This window comes from Penaeus chinensis, chromosome 38 (genome assembly GCF_019202785.1).
Source record: "Penaeus chinensis breed Huanghai No. 1 chromosome 38, ASM1920278v2, whole genome shotgun sequence".
NCBI classification, from domain to species: domain Eukaryota; kingdom Metazoa; phylum Arthropoda; class Malacostraca; order Decapoda; family Penaeidae; genus Penaeus; species Penaeus chinensis.
This window is the reverse complement of record NC_061856.1, coordinates 8,305,327-8,316,697: the sequence shown is the minus strand read 5'-3', so window position 1 is coordinate 8,316,697 and position 11,371 is coordinate 8,305,327.

Here is an 11,371-nt window from a genome sequence, read left to right as displayed (position 1 = left end):
TTTACCGAATGATGGTTTGATTTCCGTAGAGTTTTTCAAAAATTGGCGCGCCGGTAGAGTTTCCTTATCCGATTTTAAGCGTTTTTTTTGTGCTGGTTCTACGCATTTTTGTTCTCTATTCTTATTTCAGCCTGTTTTACCCCGGAATTGCCCTGATCTACTTCATGCCCTCCCCTGCTAATATTAATATTAATATTGTCTGGGAATTAACCGAAATTTTACATTTTCTATTTTGACCCTTTTTTGTTATCTGAAATTTGTGGAATATTTGTTGGAATTCTTTCATTCTGTTGAGGATCATATAGCAGGATTTGTTAATATTGAGTGTTAGCTTATTGCACTTAATCCATTCATTGACAAGAGCTATTTCTTTGTTTACTTCACTGATTAGGGGTTCAATTTTTGGACCTAAAGAGAGTGTGCTGTTGTCTGTAAATAAGGTGAAATTGAATTTCTTATTACTATTGGTATAATCATTGATAAAAAGGAGAAGGAGAAAGGGTCCTAGAATCGAGCCCTGAGGAATGCTGTAAACAACGGGTAGGGAAGATGCAAGAGTGTAACTATGATTTACGGAATTTGACAGTTATTCGTTATACCTGCAATACCATAGGGGTTTAATTTAGCGAGAAGGATGTCGAAATATACCAATTTTTTTTTTTTATTATTCTTTTTTAAATCAAACGACTTGTAAATGCTATCAGTGAATGCAACTAGTGCAGTTTTGGTGCATTTTTTTTTTTTAAACCGAATTGTGAGGGAGTTTGCTGGACATTGTTAGTCTGTAATTAACAACAAACCTGGAGGAGGCGGCGGCGGCGGCGTTGGAGTAGCAGGAGTTGGAGGATGAAGAGAAAGAGGAGGAAAAAGAGAGTAAGGAGGAGGAGGAGGTAGAGGGTGAAGAGGAGGAGGAGGAGGAAGAGGGTGAAGAGGAGGAGGAGGAAGAAGAGGAGTAAGAAGAGGAAGAGGAGGAAAAAGAGGGAGAGGAAGGAGGAGGAAGAGGAAAGAAGAAGAAGAGGAGGAGAAGGAGAAGAAGAAGAAGAAGAAGAAGAAGAAGAAGAAGGCTAAGAGGAAGGAAGAAGAGGAGGAGAAGCACCATCAGCAACAACAGCAATTGCGTAAGGGAAGAGGGAGGAGGAGGAGGAGGGAGGGAGGAGGAGGAGGAGGAAACAAAATGAGAGTGACAGAAAGAGAAAGAGTAAGAGAATAAAAAGAGAAACAGAAGAGAAAGAAAAAAAAACAGAAGAGAAAGAGAAAATAAAAAAGAAAAGAAAAGAAAAGAAAAGAAAAGAAAAGAAAGAAAAGATTGAGACAGACAGAAAAAAAGGACAAATAGATAAAGAAAATGAGAACGAAAGGAAGAGGAAAAAAAAAAGAAAAAAAGAGAGAGAGGGAGAGAGCGTCTCATTCACCTCAGCCCCGGCGCACGGCAAAAATTCTCCCAACCCGACAGGATACCAGTCTCTCTCTATTTGAGGTTCGTCTCCTCTGAGCACTTTCTTATCCAGTGCACACACACACTCGACCTCCTCGTCTTCTTTGCCTTTGAGCCAAATGAGAAAACACAGATAAATGGCCGGTTGTTGCCTCTCATGTTCAAGTCGACTGGTTGATTTTCGTGCGTTGCGGTCTTTCATGATCTGGGTGTTGACTGGGTGGAAATGAGTGAATGCGTCATTTTTTTTTGTATATACGCATTTATATATACACACATATATGAAAATACATGCACAGAGAGATAGATAGATGATTAGATCACATATATAAAATCATCGTAAATAATGTACACACTGTGGGAAAAAGAGAGAGCGGAGGAAAAGAACGGAGAAAACGGTCTAATAAGTCTCTCACTCGATTTATCTGGATATGAAATGAACAGCTGTGCTTCTGTGGTTTTCCTCTCCATCGCCAACATAAACAAGCGAAAAATTAGAAGATAATTTTATTATTATTTCCTTATTTAATAACATCCCTCATGGTAGGATAACCAACTGCATAAAATGGAAACAAGAAAGTGGGGAAGAAAGGAAGGGAGGGGAAGAGAATCAACTGTAGGGAAGGAGGCAGGGAGAGAGTGAATGAGGGAAGGTGACAGAGAGAGAGAGAGAGAGAGAGAGAGAGAGAGAGAGAGAGAGAGAGAGAGAGAGAGAGAGAGAGAGAGAGAGAAAGAGAGGGAAAAAAATCCAGATTTTACATTTTCTCTAACTTACCCCATCTATTATTCATTATTCACTCATATCTCGTGTTCGACCATATCTTATGGAAGGAGCCCATCACTGTACTGTAGGAGCAATCAAGGGATTTTGTCCTTTAATTCAATAAGCTTACATCAAAAAGTGCAAAGCAACAGAATGGCTTTTTAGATTTTTTTTTTCTTTTTATCACATTTTATCACCTGCCACTATATAAAGCGCTCACTCAACAAAGATGTCGTAAAGTTTCATGAAAAAAATACTGATCAGTTATTACCACTTTTTATCGCTGGAGAACGCACTATAGGAGGTGATTTAGAAAGATTTTTATCAAAATATATTTTCTTTTAATATGAAAGTAATAATCGTTGGCAATTCTTTGAACTGAGTATTAATAAAAGGTATAGTTATTACATTACTGGCAGTAATACCGTCTGTTTCATGTTTAAATAGTTTATATATTATATTATTCGTTTATTTTTGTTTTCTTTTATCTTAATTACTGAATTTTGAAGTACGCCCTTTGTCCCATTGTTATTGAGAAATATCCTCATATAATATGCCTTTTAGGCAGCCATTCCACTACAATATGATTACATAAGGTTCAACTAGGATGAAACTTGCACCGCAAGGTTCATACTCGCGCTCTGTTAACGATGATGAAATACATTTACATTTCACAAAGTCATCGATCAGCGAGCTCTATTCAGCTGTACAACGAGCAAAGGGTCTTTTCTTTGAATTTATTCCTGCACGAGAATTCTGAAATGATACGTTCCTCTAAGGGAGTCGGGGAGGCGGGCTGTGAGTAGGCTAAAGTAGCATTACATTCAAAGCTTTCTTACACCAGTCGCTAAATGAATTTTCGTGTTCGTTTTTATGGCAACTGGGAATTATCATGCTCCTTAACCGGCAATTTTTAGCGACTTGCATTTACTGTATATTACACTCTTACACGAGCAACTATAACCAATATCAGTAAAGGTCTTCCTTGTACTGTTATTGTTACTACTCTAATGATGACTGGGACAGCAGCAACGGTAGTTGTAGTAGTAATAGTAAATGATAATGATGATAATTATGATATAAATAAAAACATAAAATATATTAATGATGCTAATGATAGTAATAGTAGTGATAGTAGTAGCAGTAGTAGTAGTGATGATGATGATGTGATGATTAATAATGATGATGATGATGATGATGATGATGATGATGATGATGATGATGATGATGATGATGATGATGATGATGATGATGATGATGATGTTGATGATAATAATAAATTGATGATAATTCATACTGTGAATAATTTGTCTCACCTTTCTTATCCTGAGATGATGACGATGATGATAATACTACTACTAATACTAATACAAATGACAATAATAATATGATCGTATCATATGAGAGAGAGAGAGAGAGAGAGAGAGAGAGAGAGAGAGAGAGAGAGAGAGAGAGAGAGAGAGAGAGAGAGAGAGAGAGAGAGAGAGAGAGAGAGAGAGAGAGAGAGAGAGAGAGAGAGAGAGAGAGCGAGAGAGAGAGAGAGAGAGAGAGAGAGAGAGAGAGAGAGAGAGAGAAGCTCCAAGGTTCGGTTACTGAAGATTCGAACCGGCGTTACGTACGACCCCGTCTTAAACGACCACTTTACCAAAAACGATCGCTGCCTTATGAACCATGAAATACATTAGCTCTGTGGGACGACGAAACAAGGGGTTCATCGTGGGGGTAAAGAACAGAGCAATGAAAGCTATGGAAATAAATGAGAAGCTAGAATTTTTGCTTTAACAACAAGAATCGTCATACGTCATATGTTTATTTTCCAATTCAGACTCCAAATGTCCTAATGTTGAAAACTGCTACATAGAGATTCCGCACCAATGTTCTTGTTGAATTATGGAGCCAGATATTTCTGGAGAACCAAATTGAATAAATTTTGCTAACTTCTGAAATAATTTCACAGTGAAAAGCACAGCGGGTTATTGTCAAATTTTCTAGTTAGATAAATCACCAACGAAAATTGATACTGCACAAGAACAAAAAAAAATCACAAATAAATAACACGTTTATTTGTCTCGGCAACAAAACCATATGTAACAGGAAGGGTTATCACCAAAGGAAATTTATCAAGCGCCGACTTTTACAAATGAGCAAATCACTTGACTTTTTTGCTTTATTTCTTATCTAAAAAAATATAAAAAAAAAGGAAAAAAAAGCTTTTAAGTTAACCTATTTAACCCTATTTTCTTCTTATCTAATCGTTACCAATTAAATAGTCCGTTTTACGATTTCACCCCATTTCCTGTTTCACAATATAAAGGAAAATACCAAACTGTAAAATCACTGACATTTCCACATTCTTATGGAACAGGGAAATATCCTTCAATCAAGGGAGATGAAATCACCGTCACAATTGGCCTGTTGATTGTAGCGCGAGCAGTGATTGCCTGTTGGTTATATGTGGATTAAGAGTTTATTATTTAAAGTTGTATTCATTTACGACGAAAATATCAAATTAAAAATATTTTAGAATTCAACGATCTATCGATTCCATGAATTGTTTTCTGTGTGGGTGATGGGTGTCTATGGAAAAAAACAAAAAACAAAAAAACACACAGACACAAAAAAGACATACGCATATACACACATACACACCTTTACATGCAAACACATAATATGTGATTATGGTAAGAAAACTGCCAGTTATCCAAGAAACTGGCAAATGTCAGCAAAGTTAAAGCGAGAGAAGTGCCTGGCTCATCAGCACGAAAAGAAAGTTTTACATGAATTATAAGAGTTTGTATTATGGATTCCACCGCCGATCCCACTCCGTTTTTCTCCTTTTATCCACAAATATTACCGGAAGCCTTAAATTATTAATTATTCATTTTCTAAGCTCTCCTCTTATATCTTCCCCCCCTTCTCTCTCTTTCTCTCTCTCTCTCTCTCTCTCTCTCTCTCTCTCTCTCTCTCTCTCTTTCTCTCTCACTATGTTCATTTTCATCTCATATCTCTTCGTTTATCGTCTCTTCAATGGTCTCTCTCTTTCTTTTCTTTCTTCTCTTCCTATCCTCATCTCTTCCATCTACTTTCTCTCCCCCTACCTATGTTCTAAACGTATTTTTGAGTTAAGTTGATTGGCCGAGAGCTTTACATGGAACTGGATGAGGGCTGGCGGGAGTAATTGGCAATGGCAGTTATTCATCCTTTTACGTAATTCAGTAAAGAAATGGTACGCGTTACCCCGTGATAATAGGAACAAGGCCGAGGAAATGGACATGAGCAAGTAAGTTCAAAATGATTATTAAAATTCATATGGTTTTCCATTGAAGAAATGTGGATCAGTCTTCAATTTCGAGTCGTTTACCATGAAATGCATAGATGATGTAAAAAAGTAAATCTACTTCTTATGAACGAATTTTTGTATGTTAAATTCTGCAAACCTATTGTGGCGGTAGTGATGCAGCTTTGTTCACTAGCACTTGCCATATTTTGTTTTAGAAAGAAAAAGTATTAATTTTTCATTTATTTTCATATTCTGATTAGAATGGTACATAATTATCAGTGTGTGTGTGTGTGTGTGTGTGTGTGTGTGTGTGTGTGTGTGTGTGTGTGTGTTTTCTTATGTCTATGTGCATGAAGGTTTATCAATATATAAAACCTGAAAAGTTAATATCACAAGTTTCTGTAATTATATTTCTCTGTTACACAGAAACACATATAGCTGCAAATCTATACTGCGTTACTAAAAGAAAAAAACAAAAAAACAAAAAGAGGAAATACTCTTGGCAAGTTAAGGTAAATCTGTTAAATATGAGGTAAACTTTAATACATTTGAAGTAATTGCTAGAGTGAGAATGGAAGTATTGCTCCTCACCCTTTCCTCTCTTCCCCTTCTAATCTATGCCTCTCCCTCCCTCCTCTCCTTTCCCTCCCTTTTTCTTCTTTCCCTTCTCCTCTCGCTCCCATTTGCTATATATTAGCAACAGTGCCTTGACTATAGCTATATATATCCTGTGATAACAATAATAATTATAAAGGAAATTATAGTAATGTGGTAACCAGAACAGTGATAAAGAAAATTATAAAACAAAGAACAGTGAAAGAAAAGTCTGAGACTATGTAAACATATTTGATGTAATTACAGAAAATGGATTACATAAAACAAGAAAACGAGAGGACAGATATTCTGAAGTCTGAACGTCACAAATAATTCTTTCAAAAATCTTGATATGAATATGCATTTTCTTTTGTTCCTTTTAATTTCATTTTTACCTCGCATCCAATATTGTACATTTTTCTTCGGGGGGAAATATTTGGTCTGATCTTGTGTCTTGTGGCGTTATCCAGGCTAGAGATCGCGGGCATTTGAGCGTGAAAATGCTGCTGCCACCAGCTTTCGCAACCTCCGTTTCCGTTCACGATCTTCCTGGCTCCGTTTTCGTCGGGCGAGAGGGGGAACTCAGCTGGAAACAAGTAGGTGATCACTTTTATTTTTATAGGTTTTTGTATTATTAGATTGATATAAAGAAAGATGGATGGATGGATGGATGGATGGGTTGGTAGATAAACATAAATAAATAAGTAGATAAACAGATAAACAGAATATAAATAAATATATATTTTTCCTCCTTACCTACTCTCGTCTGTATCTGCCTCACTGACATTCTCCTTAAACACACCCACACCCACACCCACCCACACCCACACACACACACACGTACATATATGTATATATACAGGTACGTACATTCACGGTACACAAACATCTTCCCCATTTTCTCATGCGACAGATTACCTTTTTTTTTTTTTTTTTTTTTTTTTTTTTTTTTATACAGGCAGGAGGCTTATGGACTTCCCATTTACCCTCGAAGTGTGTATGGAAGTCACACTCAGAAGCGCCTTAGCTGTCGGCTTTGTTCCTCCACGTAATCCAGGTCGAGTTCTGACATTTCCTCGGCATTTTGGGTCATTTCTTTTTGTTCGAGAGATGGTTATAAAAGAGGGAGAGAGGGAAAGAGGGAAGGGAGGGAGGGAGATGGAGGGGGCGGGTGGTTGGGAGGAAGAGAGAGGGGGTGGGTGGTTGGGAGGAAGAGAGAAGGAGATGGGGGGGGGGGGGGGAGGGAAATAGGAAGCGGGTGGGTGGGAGGGAGAATAGGAGGGAGAGGGAGAGGGAGGGGTGGGAGGGAGAGAGGGAGAGAAAGGGAGAGGAAGGGGGTGGGAGGGAGGGATGGATGAAGAGGGAGATGGAGAGGGAGGGAAGGAAAGGAGATAAGGGGTGGGTGGGAAGAAGGGAGAGGAAGGGAGAGGGAGGGGGTGGGTGGGAGGGAAGGAGAGGGATGGGTGGGAGGGAGGGAGGGGGATGGGTGAGAGGGAGGGAAGGAGAGGGATGGGTGGGAGGGAGGGAGGTAGAGGATGGAGAGAGAGGGAAGGAGAGAGGGAGACGGAGGGAAGGAGAGAGGGAGAGGGAGGAAAGGAGGGAGGGAGAGTGAGGGAAGGAGGGAGGGAGAGGTAGGGAAAGAGGGAGAAGGAAGGAAAGAAGGAGAGAGAGGGAGGGAGGGATAGAGAGGGAGGGAGAGGAAGGGAGAGGAAGGGAGAGGAAGGGAGAGGGAGAGGGAGAGGGAGGGAGAGGGAGAGGGAGAGGGAGAGGGAGAGGGAGAGGGAGAGGGGGAGGGGGAGGGGGAGGGGGAGGGGGAGGGGGAGGGGGAGGGAGAGAGAGAGAAGAGAGAGAGAGAGAGAGAGAGAGAGAGAGAGAGAGAGAGAGAGAGAGAGAGAGAGAGAGAATAAGAGAGAGGGGAGGATGGGGAGGGAGAGAGGGAGAGATAGAGAAAGAGACACACAGACACGCACACACACACACAGAAAGAGAAAGAAAAAAAGAGAGAGAAAACACACAGAAAGATAAAGAGAAAGAGAGATAAAGAAAGAAAGACACTGAAAGAAAAAGAAACCGAAAAAGAGAAAGACAAAGATCCCAGACGCCCGAGGAAGGTGAGAGGAAATTGAAGGAGAGAAGCGGGAAAAAGGTTTGCTTATCGGAAAATGGAATTTCTTTTTTTTCGGGGGAAGGGAAACCTCATGAGATTTTGCGTAGGATGCTGCCACTTTGCCACCATGCGCTACTGATGGCATCGCACGGGACTGGCGATGGTAGAGCGATGTCACGGATATTTGTCATTACGGGGACAAACATCGCCCAAATACGATATTATCACAGTGCCGCTTTTTCCCGGTGGGGATACCTCGGCCGCGGGGGATGGGGGGGTGGGGTGGGGGTTGCAGTGTGCGGGGGGGGGGGTCGTTACGGTTTTATCACGTGATGTGTCCTCGAGTATGTGTTTTGGAGACGTTTTTCATGATACATGAGGAAGTATGATGATCGTTTATCTATTAATCTGTCTGTGCACATATTCCTGTTCGTCTGTCTACATATCTATCAGGCGATTTTGTTTCCCTATCTATATATCAGTCTGTCTATCTATTCATCTATTTTCCCAAAGTCTATCTATCTATCCATCTATGTGTCTATACCTATCTACCTATATCTATGTAAGCTAAACATACTTGAATATACCGTCTACATATTTGTGTGTTCGCTCAGGAACAGAATTTCATGCTGCAGGCATATGCTAAAATGTATTGTTTTCACACACACACACACACACACACACACACACACACATATATATATATATATATATATATATATGCATATATATATATATATATATATATATATATGAATATATGTATATATATATGTGATCACACACACAGTATGTATATATATATATATATATATATATATATATATATATATATATGTGTATATATGCGTGTGTGTGTGTGTGTGTGTGTGTGTGTGTGTGTGTGTGTGTGTGTGTGTGTGTGTGTGTGTGTGTGCGTGTGTGCGCGTGTGTGGGTGTGTATGTATGTATACACACACACACACACACGCACACACACACATATGTATATATATATGTATACATATATTCATATATGTATGTGTATATATACATACATATATATACATATATATATATATATATATATATATATATATATATGTGTGTGTGTGTGTATGTGTAAATATATATATGTATATATATATATGTATGTATGTGTACATATATGTATATATGTATATATATGTATATGTATATGTATTTATATATGTATATATAAGTGTGAGTGTGTACATGCATTCATATACATATATTTACACACACACACACACACACACACACACACACACACACACACACATACACACACACATACACAAACACAAACACACACACATACATATATATGCTACAAAAATAATGATGCCAACGTTACACTGGGGTCCTCCTCGCGACACCGGTCACGTGAAGAACAAACGAAGATAAACGCGAAGAAGCGACTTATGAGGGTGATCTCGTCCGAAAGAGGGGGACGTCGAGAAATATTTGTAAGATCAACGGGCCTTGTGTGGGAAGAGCCTGAGGTCGGGCACTGGGAAGGGCAGATAGTTCCTCCGTTTGATAAGGAAGGATTTTAATAACCAGAGGTCGGTGTGTGTGTGTGTGTTTGTGTGCGTTTTTTTACGTGTGTAAATGTTTACATGCGAGGTCAACATTGCATGATTATTCAGTAACGAGAATGCATTCATACACATGGCTGTAGCAAGGTTTACTTATGTGCGTTTGAATATCTATCTATAACTATTCACCCATCGCTTTACCACATATTTGTGAATCATTATTTGCCGCATGAATTCTTGATGATAATTACATATGCGTTGAAATCCTCCTGCTGGGAGTAAAACAACAATATAACGCGAAAGTACTGTCCAGATGATGCAATAAACCGTCGTGATGTTCGTTTTCAAAAAGTAAATCGTAACTCGTCATCGGAATATCCAAAATTTTATCTTTAATTCTAGTTTGGCAGTATCACTTTTCCTCTCCTAATTTTATTGCCACTAACTTCGGTTTTATTTCACACGGGTAAGCCATTCGACAGTGTTGTTTCTTGTTGTTGTTGTTGTTGTCGTCCCGCCGTAAAGAGGTTACTGCTTGTTAGTGTTGTAGTTAAAGGAGCAGTAAACATTACCTCTCCAAATCCTAGTTTTGTGAAAAAATAAAAAAACAGTTGATGTTTTATTACTTCCTTCCAACATATACGAACGCATTATAGTTTTGTATACTTGCACAAGGCACATGTGAATGACTGAATGGGATTATTTTTTTGTTAGGAAATATAATTTTTTATTTATCGATTTGTTTTGCCTTTCCAAAATTGAGACCATAGGGATTCAACAATGTCCTTGCAGTAGCAATAAATGCAGACAATGAAATTTCTGTTGAATAGTATCGCGGAAGAAGAAATTATGTATTGGAATAAAACACGAATGTAAAGGCAGTGACAACAAAAAGTTTAAGAAAATTGTGTAAGAAAAACAGAGGAAGAGAAGCATGGGAAAAGAAACAAGAGAAGAGAAACAGGAGAAGAGGAACGGGAAGAGAAACAGGGGAAGAAAAAGAGAGAAAGAGAAAGAGGACTCGCCACTCGCCAATCCTCCCAAAGTATAGACACTTCAAGCCTTCCCCCCTGCTCCTCCCTCCCTCTCCGTCTCCCCCCCTTCCCTCCTCCACTCCCAAGCTAGATTATCTCGGTCTCGAGTTCTTGCCGAAGACACGTGCTGGAGAGACGTAGAAAGTTCCAGAAGGTCAAGACATATTCCAGAGAGTTCTGAGAGGATCAGGAGAGAGAGGGAGGGAGAGGAAGGGAGAGGGAGAGAGATGGAAAGGATAGGTAGGGGGGGATGGGAGGGAAAGGGAGGGGAAGGGAGGAAAAGGGAGGGGAAGGGAATGAAAGGGAGGGAAAGGGGGGGAAAGAAAGGAAGGGGAAGTAAGGGGAAAGGAGGGAGGGGAAAGGAAAGGGAAAGGGAGGAGAAGGGAGGGAGGGAAAGGGAGGGAGGGAAAAGGAAAGGGAAAAGAAGGGAAAGGGAAAGGGAGGGAAAAGGAAAGGGGTAGGGAGGGGAGGGATAGGGAGGGGAAAGTGGGAAGAAAGGGGAAGAGAGGGGAAAGGAGGGGATGGGAGGGGATGGGTGGGGATGGGAGGGAAAGAGAAAGGGAAAGAGAAAGAGAAAGAGAAAGAGAGGGAGAGAGAAAGAGGAAGAGAAAGAGGAA